General features: G+C 28.1%; 1 protein-coding gene and 1 long non-coding RNA gene across 5 annotated transcripts in view; one reads left to right on the forward strand and one right to left on the reverse strand.

Annotated features, from left to right (window-relative positions):
* The window catches only part of LOC107455319 (potassium voltage-gated channel protein Shaker), a 669,177-nt gene that overhangs the window by 146,999 nt on the left and 505,983 nt on the right, over positions 1 to 16,195 (reverse strand). The gene's annotated exons all lie outside the window — the stretch shown is intronic.
* Positions 6,361 to 10,014, forward strand: LOC147810952 (uncharacterized). Of its 2 annotated transcripts, none has more exons than XR_015433055.1 (3): positions 6,361 to 6,601; positions 8,701 to 8,862; positions 9,861 to 10,014. It is a non-coding gene; the product is annotated as an uncharacterized LOC147810952 (long non-coding RNA). The 2 variants fall into 2 exon arrangements; XR_015433056.1 differs by having other exon boundaries at positions 8,701 to 8,850.

The raw sequence follows: 16,195 nt of genomic DNA on the forward strand, positions 1-16,195 counted from the left end.
CACCTGTCAATATGTAAGAACTAATTTAAAGAATTCATAAAAACATATAAAATTATGGGAACAATAAAATAATTATAATAAAATTTTAAATCTCAATAGAATTAAGAAAACACAAATTTATGTAATAATTGTTTCCATTCCACCATTTGCTTTGCGAATGCGATACTTGCGGACTTGCAAAAAGCATTTAAAACAGAGGTCTTCTCTGTTTAAAATAATTAAGTATTTCTGATATTTTAAAATAGCTAGTGTCATTTACACCTGCTTTACTTTTCACAAACTCTTATTAACATAATTTAAAATATTAAAACTGAGCGTTTACGGACGTAACACAAAATGTTGCTTTCATAAAATATCTAAAAGTCAATGAAAGTTAGGATGAATTCAAATTACGCTAAGAATTTATAAGTAATTTATCGGAGTTTTCTGGTCTATGAATTACAAAAAAATGAATAATTTTTTATTGCATATTTCGATACGTTATACCATGGTGTATATGTGGGCAAAACTGTTTTTCCGAAAGTATTTCATATAGTTGAAAAACGAGATCACTGAATCGGTCGTTCCTCGGTGTCGGAGGATCTCGGGTGGTGCAGGAGGTAATCAGGCCTATTTACAAAACTTGTTATAAGTCAGTTTATTGAAACATTTGTTGGCGGGAACAGTAAAAAAAAAATAGCTGATCGCTAAATTCTCTTATTTGGATGTTTTCACCAGAACACATTTATTACATTAAAGATATGGTTGAAATTGCAATGGTTATCTTTTACGGCGGTTTCATGGAGAATACAAGGATGATGGATGTCATGGGTATTCGAATTGCCAACATGTAGTTCGGATTTTGAAAAAGTGCAGAGCAGATCGCATTGAACGCTGGGAACACAGCACGTCTACCTCCAGTAAAGAAGCCAGATTTGTGGACCGGGAAGATGGTGTGCACGCAGACGAACTGTATGAGTTCGTGGAAAACTAACAATATGGTCTGGGAATCGCCGATTGATGGTAAGTCCCAATGAAACAGAAAAAGAACGTTATAAAAACGTACGTTACGTATTTAGATAGCAAAAGAAACACTAAATTGATTTTGATGTCACTTTGGAAATTTCTAGAGAATTGATGTGACTACGATTGAGACCAATAAAAACTGAACCTTTTCCAAAATTTCTGTTTCTTTTATGTGCGTTTAACTGCTGCAAAAAGGGATTGTTGTTGTTTTTTATAGCTGTCGTTTTTTGTGAAAAAAATGACATTTTTCTGATTATTTCGGCTCTAAATATATCTACGCTCATACATAATCCTTAATATTTAGTTTGTTTCAGATTATACCATGTGGGTGCACGCTCTGCTATCCTCGCCATTATTTTTATAAGTCAATTTATTTTAATTTCGGAAGCGAAAAAATTTAAAATGTAACTGAAATTGAACTAAATAAAACCAGGAAATCATTATGAAACTTATCTTTTCATTTCACTGAAAAAAAAAGCTGAAAAATGCTAGATTTTTTAAATAACAAAATTTTTTCATTTTTAAATGTGTCATATACATAGAAATCTCACAAATATGACATCTACAGATGGTAATCCAGTCGGAATTCAAGTTCGGAAATTTGCAGTTCGAATCCAGCTGGCCGAAGTAATGAATGGTGACTGGTGCGCGTTGAATGAATACCACTGGTGCGCACAAAGTCCTCCATGTTCTCATTACAAATCAATACCTCTGGGGTACTGAATTGGAGATCGATCGTTCACTGGTTCAGGTCAAAATTGCGATCTATGGATGAATGAATGGATGAATGAAGGGGGTCCACCCTATAAACGGGTGTGACGTATGGGTGGGTCAGAAATCAAATTCTTGGCCACTGGTGTCACTGGAAAGCAAGATGGTGTCACTGGAAAGCAAGAATAATTGCACTCCCTCTGCTTTAATGGTCGATGACAATAACAAAGAGACAAACTGCAAACAATACTATATACGACCTGACCAAACGTTCTAATGCGGTTAATCTGAATTAAAAAAAGTGGTTAGATAAAGAAAGAAGGACCTCTTTCAATGTATGAAGTGTTATCCATATTTTGATACTCATCAGCGAGCAGGGAAAATTATCAGTTTTAAATTTAACCATGATTTTCGTAGTTTTGCACTTAAGTAGCTGGAGTTAACTAATTTTAGCAACTGGAGTTAACTCAGACGATAAGAGTTGACAAAACCAAGCAGAAGAAAAGCACAAAATAAAATTTTTTAAAAAGTGTACGCTTCCAGTTTTAGAATAAAACAGTTAATTCGGGATATCTGTTAAATACGTTGATTGGATTCAGTCAGTTTTGAAATTAAAAAAATAAAAATCTAAGTATATTTTAATGGAAAAGCATAAAGAATCTTTTTAGAGGAAAACAAGTTAAACCATAAAAGCAACCAGGAGTGTTTTTTTCTTAATATAGACTATTTTTCTTAATAAATCTAATATTTCTCATTAGAACTTGATCACTTTTGAAAGAATTTCAACTTCAAAGTACAAAATTAGAAACCATTCAAATGTACTGGAATACAAAATAATAATTTAAAATATTTTTTTTCCTTATTTACAAGCGCTCTTGCTTTGATTTTTATTACTTAAAAGTTAGTTTCCTATTTTTGTTTCATACAACATCACTTTTATTAAAAAGAAACAAACATCTGAGGCCTAAATACAGAAAGAAAAATAGCTAAAAACCACACCCAAAGTTACTTTTCTTTCTTCAAGATTTATATTTTCCTTTCACTTCATTTCAAACTGGATATAGAAGAAATATTTCCGTAAAATAACAATTCTAAAGATAGAGTAAAAGCAGACGATGTTATATCGCCTTGCTCTTTTGCCTGTTTGGTCAAAATGGAACATGATCCCGTCTTCCGAAGTTTAAATGGAAATAATTTATCAAAATGACAACACTGCTTTACCATATGCTTAAGCACAACCATTTTGTTGTCTAGCCATATTTTGTTATGGCTAAAAGTTGTTTTTTATTATTTTCGAAAAATGCTTAAGATTAAGGGAACTGTTTGGCATTACAGTTTAGGTTTTCATTCTTATGCATCATAAAAATATTTCATGTGCTTCATAAAAGTTTGAACGAAGTATTTTTTCAGCTAATTCAGTTATTTGTTTATTTTCTCATTGTGAAAATATAGTCGAAATATGATCACTTGAAATTTAATCGTTACGTATATTTGAAATGTATTATTCACTATTATTGAAGTAATTTTTTTAAAAATTAGTTTGCAAAAACACTTTATGTTTGCAGAAAAATTCCGGTTTAAAGAAATAAAAAATTTAGATAGCGTTTTTTAAAAACTAATTGGATAATTTTTAGAAGAATTTATTTATTTAAATATGATATAAACTTAATGCTTTTAGTTTTATACACATAACTTTATTTTATACATATTATATACTATGCACTATACTCGTATTTACATTATTATATCCTATTTTAGGAATTTCACTTCTGTATACAAAAGTATAATTAATACTTTTAATTACTTAAAAAAGTGTAAAAAATTTAGTTTATTTAAACATGATAAAAACTTAATAATTTTGGTTTTGTGCGCATAACTTTATTTTTTACATATTATATACTAAGCACTATGCTAGTATTTACATTGTTATATCCTATTTCAGGAACTTTACTTCTGTATTCAAAACTATAATTAATATTTTTAATTATTAAAAAATGTATTTAAAGATATACACAGTAAAAATCCAAGGCAATTACGAAACACTTATGGGTGGTTATGATCATTGGATGTTCCGTCACGATGCAGAAAAAGCAATAATTTAAAAACCATTAAACGGAAATATGCGATAATACTTTTTAAACTCGATTGTACGGAGTCTAACAAATTAGTCTATAAAGTTAAATCCCATTGGATTAATCAAAACGTTTCTCTTGTTATTAAAGATTATTTTGGTTTTAAGGATTTTGTCTGCATTTGAATTCATCAATTAAGAACGGTAAATGATATCGCAACATTGATTAAATACATCGTTAAAAATTTCTCAGGAAAAATGGTTTAACAACAATTTACTTAATTATTATCATACTGAACTGAAACAGTCAATTGGCTATAAAAATTATATCCAAAAATATGATTAAACGACTAGAGTTTTATTCGCGCCAACAACGCTCACCTTATGAAGCTACTTAGTTCATTACAGCTGAGTACATACTACAGCCGAGAGGATAGATATGTCAATCTGGTGACCAACTGAACGGGTATTCGAATCCCAGTGTTGACACCGCAATATTTCTTTCACCCTTTCAACACATGAAGAGTTTTCAGTATGTTATACTCACCTATTGGCGACTCTGAATTATTAGAATACGAAATTTTTATTCACGTATAGATGATATCACTACAAATAATCTACTATTTCCAATCTCTCACGATAGATGGCATGACTAGATAATCTAATTCAGCCACATTCCACTATTCACTTGACAAAACTCTACCACAATACAACTAGAAGTTTAGATTGGATACAATACCGTATAGTTTTGTATTCATAGTTTTTTAATCATATCTGTTGCAAACGGTTTCATAACCCTAAAAGTAAAGAAATGTTCCTAACAGTAAACTTTATGGTTAATTGGATGGACAGATTGTTGCCGGTTATTTTACCGTTATTTCAAATTAGAAATTCTAGCAATGTATTCAACAAAACGTTCTTTATTCATGGAATACTCTAATTTACTTTCTTTATGCAAAGAGGAATTTGTTTCAAACTATTTCTTTGTGATTTATTTCAGTTTTATACAGGGTAAACATAAATACGTCTGTTAAATAGAATGATCTAATGGTAATTGTTTCAACAAATGAAAAATAAGAGCACATATGCTAGCGAAATAAAGAAACACGCATAGTTTATCTTCTCCACTAATGTTCTGCTTTGTTATTGATTATTTTGTTCCAATAATAAATCAGGTATCGTCATATGTTTGTGACTCGCTTACTGTTCATAAATCAAATAACGTGCAATAATGATTTGTGGTTTCATTTCCAGAATTTATTTTGGAAGAGGCAGATTGAAAATTTAATCTTTAATAAACCTCCACACAATGTAATTTCTCGGACTTTACATGAAATAATTCTTCCTCCATACTAAAAGTCTCCTTTGAACTGTTAACTTTTTCTTGCCTTTTAAGTTAATGCCTCACATTATCTTGATTCAGAAAACTGATGAAACTTTCAATGCTACAATACTATGAGCTCAAGATAAAGGTAAAATATTACTATCCAATATTGAGCAACAACACAAATATGATTCCATAATAAATTTTATTTACGAAATATTACGAAATTGGCTGACAAATCTACGCCATAGAAGTATTTAATTCATGAACAGAAGCGTTCTCAAAAATACATTATTGAATAAATTAGTTATTTTGATATCTTTATTTTCTGCTGCTTCTATTAGGGTTCTCTACTCTAAACAATTAAGCTTTATTTTTAATATCATTTTAAAAACAAAAATGAAAAATAAATGTTTTCGTGAAATTCGCTGTGGCGCTATTTTATTACCTTCAATCATCGCCAATATTTAATGTGATATGATTACGAACAACGACATATTTAGCAATTTACGAACTTCGAAATTGCTAAGAAAGATACTGAATTACTGATGTCGCGATTAAATGAGCAATGAAAAGTAATTTACTTTCGATTTTTCCCACTACCATTATTGACGACTGGTCATTAATTTCGCAGTTCCACATCCGCTAGATTTTCTGGAGCCTCGGATGCTTTCCTTGAAGAATATATCAATTTTGAATTATTTCTTTACTGCGAGGGGGAAAGTATTAAGAACGCAGTTCACGTCGAAAAATATTTTATCTACTATCTCATAAATTTTGTCAAGAAAAATATTAAAATACAGATTATAACACATATTGGAATGCGAAAAAGAAGTAGATTTAAGTACGACTATCCATATTTTATTTAAAAAATAAAATTAGAAGTTATGTAGTTAAGATGATTTTTAATTTTAATTCTTCGTTTAATTTACAGATTATGGAATATATTTCATGCTAAAATAGGCATAACATATTTCGATATTTTTCGGTTTGCCGTGTGAAAGCGAAAAGTCGCCAAAAAATGCAAACCTCAATCACCTTTTTTATTTATTTTATTTATTTTTTAAATGCAGAAAAATGAACTGAAAAAAGAACAAATAAAATTAAATAAAATAGAAATAAAACTTATGACGATATCCAATTAATTTGAGAAATGATTTATAAAAAAACGAGCCAAATTATGGTGATATAACTCGATTACTTTCTTTGAGAAACTGTTATTGTCTTGCCCATACAGCAAATTTCGTCCTAAAGACATCCCAAAACATTCCGAACACTCCTGGAACAGTCATATCCGTAAAGTGTCAGAAGAAAGAATTTCGGAGGATGTCACAAATAGACAGCAATATGACAGGCCTTTCAAAGGAGTGTTTTAGGAGTCTTGTAGGATCATCGTTCAGCGCATGCGTGTTAACTTCAACTTTGCCGTTAATGTTATTTCTTTTATCCAGTGACAAGAGCAATTCTGCTAGTGAAATCTAAACAATAAGGTATTTATAAGCTCAAATATCTTATTAGTTTCTTTTTTGTTTATCTTTCTTTTTTTTATTATCTATTTATATATTTGATTTATAAGTGTACTTGAACCCCCGTCATTATCTTTAATATCTCAATTGCAATGTTTACATACATTACTAAATGTTTAAATGCGTGGTTTATTTAATTTTTTCATAATTATTGAGGAAGTTTTACTTTTATTATTTCGTGAGGCAAATTTTTATCTGTTCTGATAACTCATTCTTTCTATTTTTGTTTTCTTCCTTTAAGTTCAACTTGTTATTTGGCATGTTTTTTTGGTAACCCTAAATTAATCATTTCTTCTAACTACAAATGAAATGACATTTAAATTATTTCAATGTTGCTATTCATCTTCATTATTTAGTATATTGTTATTTTACCATTTTTTACAAAGTTTTGTCTATGAATGGTGTTTTCAATATAAATGTAAACAATAACAATCTCCAACTCAATACTTGCTACTGCTTATTCTGCTAGGCTATATTTTCAAACTGATAATTTTGTTTTTAACAAAAGAAATAAATTATATAATTTTTAAGCTCAAATCTGTTGTATTTCATAAGATAGTAACGATAAGTAATTCTGGTGAGAAGTGAAAATTTGTTTTATTTCTTTAGAGATGCATTGAGGCAGAAAAGGTGATATGGTTGCTATTTTTTGAATAACTCCCTTTTTTGGCAATCCTGATTTGGCCTCTTTCAATTTGTTTATTATTGTTTGTTCTTGTTGCAAGCTGTGCATCATCTTACGTTAGTGTTAGCACCTTTAGCATTGTAAACACAAGTAATAAGTAATCAAATACCACGTTTGCAAGAATCACAATGTTCTCTTGCAAGTTCTCAAAACACAATGATCGCGTTGTGAGCCAAATGGCTTTAAAATACACTCGAAACAGTAACCTGGAAGTATAGGCGTATAGAGCTTGCAGCGTTCCCTTGTGTAAAAAATGCGGTCCATAGGGATTTTTAAAATTAGAGATACTTAGCCAAGTAAATAACCAGGCAAAAGGGTTGCAGGTTTTTTTTTCCGTCCTAGTCTGAGTAAATTGCAGCATTTGCTGCAATGAATTCAATTTTTCTCCTTATATGATTGTTCATAATCAATCTGTCTTAAAATTAATAAAAAGTTGCAAAGTTATCTAACTATTATATTAAATTTAATCAGGCTATCAATTTTAACTGCTGAAGATAATTACATTATTTTCACTATCTCAGTAATTCATATCTTTTTAAAAATAGTTCTTAAATTATATTTATATTAATGTTAGTTAAGTTTATTATTTAAAAAAGAATCATATGGACGCGATCGAAATGTCTATGTGTGTAACTAATTTTATACAGAATAGTGTCTGCATTTTCTCATTTTAATGTCATTGTTTCAAAAGCAGTTATTAGAATTTCTCCTGCTTAATGCTTAGTTTCATGCTCACTACTTAGTATTTCAAGAAATACTTTTTTTTTTAAAAAATATCGAAAAGTTAATAAAAGTATTGAAAAAAGTTATTGAATCTGTAAGGAGTTTATTTTCTTTTAAAAAGTTCTTGTAAATATATTTGTCATTATTCACCTCTTGCATTGTGAAGCTGGTTTAAATATATGTGTTTACAATTTAATTCTTAGTTTACTTTTATAGATATATTTTAGGTAGGTATCTTGTGTTTCATAATATGTATTTTTTGACGGGGTTAAAAAATATTCAATGATCTCTTAAGATAAAATATTTAGTGCTTTAAAAGGCATATAAAACTTACTTGTAGTTGATCTGCATATTTTCTCAATTATTAAATTTTTGTTAACATTTTTAACTGATAATTGTGGTTGAAACATTTAATTAGTATTTACATATTTGTATTTTTACAAAAAAAAATTGTATGCTAAATTTTAGTATTGTCTTTTTCTTGATTCTCCAAGAGTTTGTTCTTTTACAAGGACAGATTTACGATAAACTATTTTCAGAATGAAATTTTGTTTTCTTTAAAATAAATTTTTATTAATTATATCATATTATATTTACATGTCAATTTGCTTTTTTAAAATATTTTTATTTGTATAATTTTTTTTCTTTCTCATAGTCTGCTAGATTGCAAAGTCTTGATGGAACTGATTTTAAAGAACGTACAAGACAAGCTATTCGTCACATCATGCCTGATGATGTTGTTGAACTCTAAAGCTGGATGGTGGGCAATAAGGAAAAAAAAGATTTTTTGGTTACAGAGTGTCAGGTGCAATTATTGGTAATATTTAATCCCTTTATATATATATATATATATATATATATATATATATATATATATATATATATATATATATATACAGTACAGAACCTGTTATCCGGAAATCAGAAAACCGGAAAACCAAAAAACCGGAACGAAATTCGATACATTTTCCCGCCATTTTTTAAAAAAAAATTTTTTTTCCCCATAAGATTTTAGGATTTTTCTTTCTTTTTTGAAACATGTTTACCTTACCATCATTTTGGAAATAATCATTAGTGTATTACTCCATCGTTTTTTCTTCTTTTTAAGATTATTTCCAAAAAAAAATATTTTTTTAGTTGGGATTTACAATAAAAAAACGGCTTTTTGTAGCGATTCAGAAAACCGGAAAAATCAGTTATCCGGAATAACGATGGTCCCGATCGTTCCGGATAATCGGTTTCCTACTGTATATATATATATATTATTCCATTTGTAGTTTGACAGTATATAGTTAAAATTTGTGTTGCTAAAGTTGCCAAACTTTTTAATATACTATAAATTTAGTATTCCATGAATTTTCAATGAGTTTATAAATTTCAAACATTGGAATAATTTATGAGTGTGTTGTTTGAAATAATATTGTTATTAGTATCACCATCTTCTTTTCCAGTCATAGTAGAATGGTAATCATACGATACTTCAGTTATCCAACACTTTTTTTTTACTTGCACTTGTGTGTACTAATAGCTTTATCATTATTACAGTTGTTGTTACTAGATTATTCTTATAACAATGAATCAAACATGTATCAAATCATTTTATTTTTTGTGAACTAGTATTAAGTTACGTATGATGGGCAATTGAAAAAGCAGCTTAACAAGGTTACCCCATAATATTTTCCCTGAGAGTAACAGAAATCTGGGCTTCTACTAATTTAGTTTGAGGTACCTTTTAAATAGGTTCTGAAATAATTTTATGTTTATTCATGAAAATACCTACTGGTTTGTTTATATTTTCTTTTTGTTATGTTTTAGAAGCTGTTTGCAGTGTTTTCACATACACTAAAGTAAATGAAGTTGGAAGCATTATTAGAGGCTGGTTGCGCCATGCTAAAGAAAGAAGAGTTTATTCTGTAAAAAAATTAAGGAAATAATAGTGTAAATAAAAGTTTCACTTATGTGATTCTAATATTGTTTATTTTTTTCTATTCTCATATTTATTTGCATACACTAAATTTATGCTGCAAAAAATAGATAAATCCTTAAAACAAGTTATTTTTAATATTTTCAAGATACTGATTTAAGTATCCCTTCAGCTAACAATTCTTCAGCAAAACATGGCAACAGCTGTTTTAGTTTGTATATAAAAACAGATAATTTTCTAATTTTATTTGTTTTTTTAAATTGCATCATTGACACAATAACTAAACAATAAAGTATGTGATCCATAAACATCTATTTTGAGTTTTTGATAAAATTGTCACAACTTCATTTAAACTATTTATAATATAAAATGGTTTTTAGTAAATTTTGCAGAAGAATGTAATGAGAATTATTTTGCCAATTAACTAGTTTCAACTGATCATACGAGAAATTTAAATATTAATGCGAAGTTCTCAGTATTAGAGCAACATTAAAATAAAAATTATTCATTATTTTATTATAAGATATTTAATATATCTACTACATTAAACAATATGAGCAATAATGAAGCAATCATAAATTACAATGTACATAATAGATTCAATAAGTCTCATAATTTAATTTAATAAGAAATATTCTTTACAGAAAACTAACGCTAATTAGGAGAATGGTAACCTTCCTTGGTGTTCAAAGGGTACATTCAATTAGACTTTTTAATAATGGCCAAGTTTTTATTCCAAGCAATAGAAATGTGAAATCCAATTATCTTGCATATTTTTGTATTAAAATGATACATTATTCTTTTCTTTAGATACGTTTGTTTATTAACTGTTTTACTCCCTTTTCCTTTACTAATTTTCCTAAAAAAAATAGTAGAGGAATAGCCCATTTTTCTGGAAAAATAGAGTGGTATACAAATTAAAAACTATCACCTTTTTTTTCATTTAGAAAACATTTTTCTGACCTCTAATTCAGTAAATTTAAAAGAAAAACCTTATTTAAGTTGCTAAAATTAATAAAAATTTCAAAGATGAAATTTATTTCCAAAATAAGACACCCTCCTATTACTATCATACCATTTCCAACATGCATCCCACAAGTTACCTCAATCCTTACTAAACAGGTCTTCTTATGTCCTAATGCCATCCTAAAGCGTTCTAAAGGTATCCTGAAACTGTCCTAGTTATGACATCATTAAGATATCTGCAGGTGGGACATTCTAACACGCAGATGACATCCGTAGGACATTTAGCGGTAAATATAGGACTTCCTCTGGAAGTCACAGAATCCTAAAGATGACAACTTTAGGATGTTATAACGAAGTCAATGTGCTGTATGGGTTGTCTTCTACCCTGTCTTAAGAAGGTTAAAACTAAGCAATAAAAGTTGCACAACCAAAATGGAAATGGATTTTTTAATGAAAAATACTGGATAATGACGACACTAGTTCATTTATAACTAAGTTTTTGTTTTGTAAAAATAATTTTATATGCATGACAAATATTTTTAAATGGGCAATTACTAAAATTTTACTAAAGCGTAAACCAGAAAAATATCACGTAACTTGTTTTGGAGCTAACACAGAATTTTTTTTTATAGTAGTAAATTGGATATCAAATCTTTGTCTGATTTCAGTAAAATCTATGTTGGCGCGATCACGTCAGCAAGTTCCGACGGTCTCGCCAACCTAAAGCCGGATGGATTTTAACTGCCTTAGTATGAAATAAGTAATTTAAAATTCACAATTTAAAATTTTTTTTAATAAATATTGCAGAATTGTAAATCTAGCAAATACTACATATAACAAAATTAAAAAGATACTATGGCAGCTAGAGTGTCATTAAAATATTAAATTACATCTTACTTTAAACAAGAACTAAATAACAATATAAAAAAATAAGTACTAAAATATGTTTGGATGTGGTTTAAATTTAAAAAATTATCAAAAACAAATTGTGATCACGGCAAGTTTATCACAGGCTATCCATTGACAAAATGGTTGTTGTCAAATTTTTCTTTTGATAGGCAATTTTACTGTGTTTTCATCTTGGACATCTTTAACTGCTAACAAAATTACAAAATTAAAAGGGAGAAAAAGAATTCTAAAAAAATTATCAAACAGCAGCGGTCTCCATAGCAACGCATGCAATGACGACGCATGCGCACTGTTTGCTATTACCCTTGATTATTGTAGTTGAAAAGTGTGAGGATTCTATCATATCCAAATCAAGACCCATTTTGCCAATGGATAAAAATAGTTGCATTTTTTGTTCTCAGCTAACCGAAAAGTCCTTGTATTTCATAAAATTTAAAAATCAATTCAGGTTTTTTTCTTCAAAAAACAAAATCCTTAGTTCTTTAGTTAATAACGTTAGTTCCCTAACGACCCTTAATACTTAAGTTAAGCTCTTACCAGACATAATTAATATGATTATTAATAATATTATTTATTATGTATTTAATTATGATAATATTCAAGGCTCATATGACAGCAATAAAAGAGAAAGAAATACGAAAGATATTTGCCACCATAGTATGCAAAAGTGCCATGTCGTTTATACGGCAGCATTGTTCCTTTGAGGCTTAATGTCTTTTTCTTAGTAACTTTGACAAGTAAGCACAAATCAATTTCATTTTTAGAAATTTTCTTTAAGACTGTTGTATCAATATTTTGAATGCCATCAATTTTGCAATAAACACAAAGAACAATCCAAACATCTTTTTTTGGAAAAAAAAAAGAATTGAAATTATACTAGCAAGTGAGTAAAATATGCAGCTTGGGAGTGGAATTTCGTTGGTTCTTAGTATAATTGACAGTTTTTCTTTAATGCAAGGTATATCGAGACTTCAGTAACTATGAAAACCACTTTTCGATTCTGTACAATTTCTTATACCTGCAGAAAATCGCAAAATAAGAACGCTGCTATAATTTGCTTTCTGCAGTTGTGATTAGATTTCGCGATTCTGATCAGTTTATTTATTGAGATATCGTGTATGTATTATCTAAGATAAATATCATCTATGTGATATTTTATTAATGAGATATTTATTTTAAAATGAGTTATAATGTCTATGCATCATTTTTTCTATGTAATAAATGATTAATGTAAAATATCATGCGTGATTAATAATATTCACGTGATGCATTACTATTGTAAAATATAATTAGTTTAAAGAGTAACTTATGTGGTATATAATCACTGCCAATGCTATATATCGTTTACTTTATACTTGCAATAAAATGACAACAAGGAATTTTACTTTATCATTTTTTATCATTAAACCTATTTAGTTATATTTCTTAAGGCAATGCGCTGAGTTATTACTTTTAACATTTTTGGCAACAAAAAGACTTTCATCTACATAACTCTTTTTTTTTTGTCTTATCTTTCGTGCTAGTATAGTTTTTGTAAAGTAAACTACTCTAAATCTTATCACGGTAGATAACATAGAAAATGAATCTGACGTACAAAATTAGCATCCTGCAATTATTTTGATTAATCAAGCTTCATTAATTCACCACAGTGTAGTTGAAGTTAACTAGAAGAACTCTCTTACATTCATCTAATTTATTCAAAATACATTGCAGATTTCACGAAACAAATTTATAATGAGGATTCTCAATAATTTTGTTGCATGCAAAAATACCATTACAGAAAACGAAACAGTGTTAAGTTTCGAATTCGCTCAGAATATTATAATTCTTAAAACTCAATCGATTATATATACTTTGTACTTAAATTGAAATGGATTACTATGAAAAGGCGTCCGATTCTATTAGTTAAAGTGATTTATCATACAGCTGGGAGTCTATGGTAATAAAATATATAGTCCATACATTTAAAGTCTAGACTTTTAAGAATGTATCAGAAGAGATTTACAGAAAGTTTTAAGTTTGATAGATATGAATAAGTTTTAGGAATTTGGAATGTTAATGCAAAATAATTAGTTATATTAATCATTTTATCTTAAGAAATAAGTCTTAGTTACTAACCAAAAGACTTAATAAAATCAAACAAAAAACTAACACCTTTAGTAGAAAGAATAATTACTGTAATAGTAAATATTACATTTATTGACCTTCATGAAGAAAATAAATCAGATATCAAAGTGCATAAAATGTTAAAATGTATTATAATTCTAGTTTTATATATTTTAAAAATATTGATGAAATTGTAATTTAATATTTTCTATGATATGCTCATATTATTGACCAGTGGGAGAATGAAAGTAAAGTTCAAATTCATACCAAATCACTTAACAAAAAGTGTCCAAATATAGTATAGTTTTTAATCTATTTGAGAATGATAAAAAATTTAGATATTGCATTAATAATGAAATTCCTCCGAAAAAGTAGACAACAAATTAAATATTATGGCCAAAATGCTCATGCATCTAAGCTATGAAACAAATTTAGAATTCAATATTTCGTTGAAATGGGTTTTTACGCATTAGTTTTAGAACCTAAGATACATCGCAAAAAAGTGAATGCATTTTAGTTTTCAGCTTAGAAATATCTCTTTAAAGAAAATTTAAAAGAAAATGTTTAGAAATGCATTTTTGTTTTACTCTTAATATTTTTACATAACATGATAGCAAAATTTTTTTTCAAAGTTTTTATGAGAGATGATTTGTAATCAATTTTTATCAGTGAGTTAAGTATGCATACTATTGGCTTGTTGAGCTAAGGGCAACAGGATGGTAAATATTTCACTTTTTTAAAAAATAAAAAAGAAATACTAGAATTGAAATGATAACTTAATTCTTAATTATGAATTTGAGCAATCAATTGTTATAGTAAAAATTGTTCTAAAAAGAAAGAAAAATAAATCAATAATAAACGAAAAAAACATTTAATTCAGCATAACATATTTTTCTAAACCTCCCACGACTACACTGTTAAAAAAAATCAGAATAAAGTTATTGAAAAAAAAGTACCGAAACTGAGATTGTCTGTACTCTTCATTGCAAAATCCATTTTTACTAGAACGTGTTATGGAACAGTTTAATCTCATATACCTTAATTCTTTCAGTAATAATTACAGTAAAATCAATGAATGGTAAAAATTGATTTTACGAATGAGGCACTGAAGGTGCCAGTTGTTTATACCATAATTTTATCCGGAATTGTTGCAACGTAGATCTGGTAAAATAGGCGCGACGATGTGGTGAGCGTTAACTTCAAAAAATCTAGATCTGCCACTGTCTCTTACGAATCATTACATGAATTAATTTTAAAGTTTCATTATGCAAAAATAGTATTTTACATATAAAATTACCATAAACTATTAACTAGATATGTAAAATATTACATTTTACATATGTAGTAATAGTACATAAAATACTTAATTTTTATACTTTATGATTAAAGACTCTTTGCTCATTGCATTTTAATGATGTTAAGTAGACAGTTCCAAAAAGTACTTTTATATACTGAAAAAAATTACGAGAATATGATAAAATTTACCATATTTGTCTGTCTACGGGAACATCAAGAATTTTATCAATTTTTTCCGAAGAGCTTAGGTAAAGATTTTGGTAAAATTAGCTATAAAATATGGTTTTATAATAAGTGGTAAAATTTGGTAAATGTGGTTAAAATTTAAGAATTTTAACATGATAGCTTAGAGCTTGGCATAAAAACCATTTATTTGGATAAACATATTTTTCAATTTTGTATTTCTTACTAAAAATAGGAGAATAAGGACTATCATTTTGAAATACCAAAATTTTCGGTAATCTGTAATCATATTAACGTAAAAACATCTGAATGAATGGTTTGAATATCATATCTTTCTGTTTCAATAACAAGATTTATGGTTTTTTTCTTATTGCAAAGACATCATTACCACACCGCACGGTATTTTACCAAAATTGTTCCTCTGTGTCCACAAAAGATTTCTATAATTTTATGCAATTTTTTTTTAACTGGCATATTAAGTTACACCAATACAGAAAAATACGCATAATACTGAGGTTCGCAAAACAACACAAAACATATGATGTTTAACGCATTTTCTATCAAACAATTGAGGTAGACCTTTAATCAAAAGTAGGAAATCTTAAAGAGTAGGAAGTCAAGCATTTTAGGCTATCTTTAATGGCTTAGTCTTAAAATAACGAATTAAAAAATTTTGAACGAAACACTCTTAGCTAAATGAAATCAAAAACACTTCTTTAAGATAAAGTACTTCTGTAACAGTTTCTTGACATTTAAGGAGTTATAA

The sequence above is a fragment of the Parasteatoda tepidariorum genome, chromosome 4, assembly GCF_982258835.1.
Source record: "Parasteatoda tepidariorum strain Cologne lab strain chromosome 4, Ptep-v5.0, whole genome shotgun sequence".
In the NCBI taxonomy this organism is placed as follows: domain Eukaryota; kingdom Metazoa; phylum Arthropoda; class Arachnida; order Araneae; family Theridiidae; genus Parasteatoda; species Parasteatoda tepidariorum.